General features: G+C 37.2%; 1 non-coding gene across 1 annotated transcript; it reads right to left on the bottom strand.

Annotated features, from left to right (window-relative positions):
* Positions 1–3,533: 3,533 nt before the first annotated feature.
* On the bottom strand, positions 3,534–3,606 carry TRNAG-CCC (transfer RNA glycine (anticodon CCC)). Its single transcript has one exon. It is a non-coding gene; the product is annotated as a tRNA-Gly (tRNA).
* Between the last annotated feature and the right edge of the window lie 888 nt (positions 3,607–4,494).

Genomic DNA, 4,494 nt, shown 5'->3' with positions numbered 1-4,494 from the left:
GATAAAATTATTTTTTTCCTTTGTACTGAAGAAAAAAAGAAAGCATATTTATTGAGCATCCACTAAATGTAACATCAAAGATTTTTCTTATCTGGATTAGAAGTTGATAACAAATGAAACAGTACATTGATTTGAAAAGCTTTGTTCTCATTTTAACCACAATTTTTTATAAAATAAAAATTTACTAACCAATGTATAAAAATAGCATTTAATAAAACCTACGGCATATGTATTTGGGCTGCATTGTTGTTTGAACTATCCACGTTTATTTTTTGGATTTATTTACCTATTGCATTGTTTTGAAGCACCACAAAATAGCAAATGGTGGAGAAGCTGGTAAATGGATATGCAAAATCAGTATATTGAATTGGCAACAGAATGATATTGTTTATTAAGTGCTGGTTTTTTTAGCAAGGCGTTACAATAAGACAACCTTACCATTAAACATAGCATAGAAACTACTAACTGGAAAACTTCTTAGGTCTTTAAAGTTGTTTTCAATGCTATTTGCTTTCAAGGCACTTAGAAGTGTCACCTAAATGGCCCTTAAGAATGGATATTGGCTAAAAGCTGTGAAGTCTTTTAAGATTTTCATGAATTTTTTTTTTTTTAAAGATCACTCCTCAGTCAATTCAGGAGAGTTGTAATTGCTGGCTATACAGCGCAGTACAGATTCAGCCCTTGAAGACACACAAAGATAACTCAAGGAACTGATTTCTGCATCTTCAGCCACCTTATTCCATTAACTCTTAGAATTAATTCCCTCCAGACATAATTTGTTTCAAGCAAAAGATTAGGAGTGGGGACTTCCCTAGCGGTCCAGTGGTTAAGAATTTGCCTTCCAAAGCAGGGGGTGCAGGTTCGATCCCTGGTCAGGGAGCTAAGATCCCACATGCCTCACAGCCAAAAAACCCAAAACATTAAAAAAAAAAAAAAACAGAAGCAATATTGTAACAAATTCAACAAAAACTTAAAAAAATGGTCCACATCAAAAAAAAAATCAAGAAAAAAAAGAATAGGAGAATTAGAACAGCTTCTGAGGCTTTTCCGTGACTGAAAGAGTGATTGCTTTATCAACAACCATAAGTGTTAGATTTACCAAAAGGAAAAAGTGTCTTAAATTGAACCATTCTTCTAATCCGTGAATCTTAGTTCTGAAAACATGTGAGTAAATATCATGTTGCTGAATCTAATTTGAAAAAGTGAGGGAGGGAAAGTACTGGATTTTTTTCCTCTTAGAAATTACATGTCATTTGCAGTGTTAGGTTGACTGTATTTTTCTTGTAAAACCTCCTGTACATCAAGAACAAATTCAAACTAAAAATAGAATTACCGTATGACCCAGCAATCCCACTACTGGGCATATACCCTGAGAAAACTGTAATTCAAAAAGAGTCATGTACCACAATGTTCACTGCAGCTCTATTTACAATAGCCAGGACATGGAAGCAACCTAAGTGTCCATCGACAGATGAATGGATAAAGAAGATGTGACACATATATACAATGGAATATTACTCAGCCATAAAAAGAAACGAAACTGAGTTATTTGTAGTGAGGTGGATGGACCTAGAGTCTGTCATACAGAGTGAAGTAAGTCAGAAAGAGAAAAGCAAATACTGTATGCTAACGCATATATATGGAATCTAAGAAAAAAAGAAAGGTCATGAAGAACCTAGGGGCAAGATGGGAATAAAGACACAGACCTGCTAGAGAATGGACTTGAGGACACAGGGAAGGGGAAGGGGAAGCTGGGACAAAGTGAGGGAGTGGCATGGACATATATACACTACCAAACGTAAGATAGATAGCTAGTGGGAAGCAGCCACATAGCACAGGGAGATCAGCTCGGTGGTTTGTGACCACCTAGAGGGGTGGGATAGGGAGGGTGGGAGGGAGGGAGATGCAAAAGGGAAGAGGTATGGAGACAACTGTATATGTATAACTGATTCACTTTGTTATAAAGAAGAAACTAACACACCATTGTAAAGCAATTATACTCCAATAAAGATGTTTTAAAAAAAAAAACGAATTCCAAGTAGTTTGTTTAGACCTGATTCACTTTGTTGTACAGCAGAAACTAACACAACATTGTAAAGCAATTATGCTCCAATTAAAAAAAAAAAAGAATTGATGCTCTTCGTCAACTTGTAGGCAAAAGTCTAAGCAGCTCTTTAAAAGAAACTGTAGCATAAACTATCAACATTTTCTAATCTAATGGTCAACTTTGTTTCTCAAAGTGATGGTTTTAAATGATTATTTTATATAAGAATAGAACTATGTTTTTCTTTAATTATGCAACAAACATTTCCTGACAGATGCCAAGCAAGTGGCACCCATATACCATTTCTGGTATCAACACTATAAAATGCCCAAACTTCAGTAAAGTCTTCATTTTTGTTATTTCCAAACTGCCCTCCTCCATCTTCATGAAGGTATTACTCCTGATTCAGGAATAGGTCTATCCATCCTTGTCTTTTGGTTTCCTGTCTCAATTCTGCAATCTCCTCTCTGGCCGTTACACTCTTGAATCATTTCAAAATCCTGCCTCCCAAGGTAATCTGTCTCGCTTTTCTAATCTTCTAACTTCCCACTACTCATCATTTCAGTTCCTTCTACTGGCTCCCAACTGTTTTGCTAGCCAATGTTGAATTACTTATCCTTATTTCAAAGGCCATTCACCACTCTGCCCCTGCTGACGTATTTTTCTTTATCACTGCTGAGTCCTCCCCTTGCCCACACTTCCACATGCAAGTGCATTTCCAGAGCATGAGGATGCTTTGGAGTTATATACTGCTTTTGCCTTGAAGAGCTTTAATCTTTTCCTCATATCTTCTTAGAGAAGAAGGTAATTGAGCTGTGGTTTAAAATTCATGAATGCATCTGGCAGTAAAATTCTGTATTTTGTGTACAACTTATCCTGTACTGACATCTCTAGTCCTTGGCCTCCCATGTAGCATTCACCGATTGCTATCTAAAGGCCATCTTTAGGTAGCTGCCCTATTATCAGGCCGTGGCAAGCTCTACAGTGGCAAACAATTATTCTTAATAAATCATAGAACCACAGAATTTAAGTTAGAGACAGGGATTTCCCTACATACAAGCATCCAAATTCCCGCTCAGCACAGAAATCCCTCTCAGAACATTCCTGATGCCTAAAATGATCTTTTCAGGAGGGAAAGCCAACTTACAACGACGAGCTCTTTCCTTGTTGCTCACGACTCATTTTGAGAAAAGTATTCTTTGTGCTGAAGAAGCCTGGTTTCCTACCACCTCCTGTTGGGTATCGCATGTCACTTGAGAGACATGAAATAATTCTAACTATCTCTCTTTGCCTTGAAAATTCAACTGAGAACAGCCACCATCTCCTCCATTAAATGAATCTGTTTGGGGTTAGATGTCCAAGTTGCTTCAATAATTCCTCTCGTGGCAGACTTTTTTTTTTATTTGGCTGCGCTGGGTCTTAGTCACGGCATGCAGGATCTTCAGTTGCAGCATGCAGACTCTTAGTGTGGCATGCATGCGGGATTTAGTTCCCTGACCAGGGATTGAACCCGGGCCCCCTGCATTGGGAATGCAGAGTCTTAACCACTGGACCACCAGGGAAGTCCCTTGTGACAGACTTTTTGAGAAATTGCACGCTGTTGCCTCACCTCTTATATAGCAGACTTCACAATCAGGCTTGCTGCCAGTGTCAGGCCTAATGTTGCTGTCACTTACTGCTCTGGTCATTAAAATTGAAGGCAGTTTTTTATAACCTTAAAATAAATGAATAATTAATCATCCTCCTTGTCCTTTAATGAATTTGAAAGCTCATATTCATAGTATTTTGGTTACTGAAGTATCTCTAGGCTCAAAGAGTATTTAAAATTATCATGTAATGGTTCTGACAACATAGGGGTGGGTAACATGTAGTCGTGTATGAGACTGACTTGGAAAAAGACTCTGGTTTTTTATCTGATATTTTGAAGAATTATTGAGATGTCACTGAACAGTATTTTTAGAATTTTCACATTGCTCACACATGAGCACTTTGGGAATTGTTCAGTGAATATGTCTCCTGAGCACTTTGTTCCTTGACATTATCAAAATCTTGGAATTTATTTTTCTCCCTATCTTGTGATGCCTGGGTTGAACTGGGACATCACTATCACATTTAGAAATTCATTTCTTTTATTTGTTCTTCCCCATGAAAATGTTCTATTCCAGTTGGAAAATAAAATAGACTAGGTTTATGTTTTTTACTCTTTTAGGGGTTCTGGAATCTTCTAAGTATCCAATGAGATCTAGCAACACTCTCTTGGAAACCATATGTATACTCACAATCACACGGAGAATTTGCCTTTAATTTTAGGGGTACAGGTGCCAGTGGGATCATGTACATGTTACCGTTACAAGGTACTGATTCCAGGTTAAAAATCACTGATTTGGTTGTACCTCAATTTACATATATCTCTTCCTGAAAAGATATATAAAAATAAAATTGTATTAACA

Source organism: Mesoplodon densirostris, chromosome 3 (assembly GCF_025265405.1).
Source record: "Mesoplodon densirostris isolate mMesDen1 chromosome 3, mMesDen1 primary haplotype, whole genome shotgun sequence".
NCBI lineage: Eukaryota > Metazoa > Chordata > Mammalia > Artiodactyla > Ziphiidae > Mesoplodon > Mesoplodon densirostris.
The sequence above is the reverse complement of the archived record's forward strand: the minus strand, read 5'-3'. Positions and strand labels throughout refer to the sequence as shown.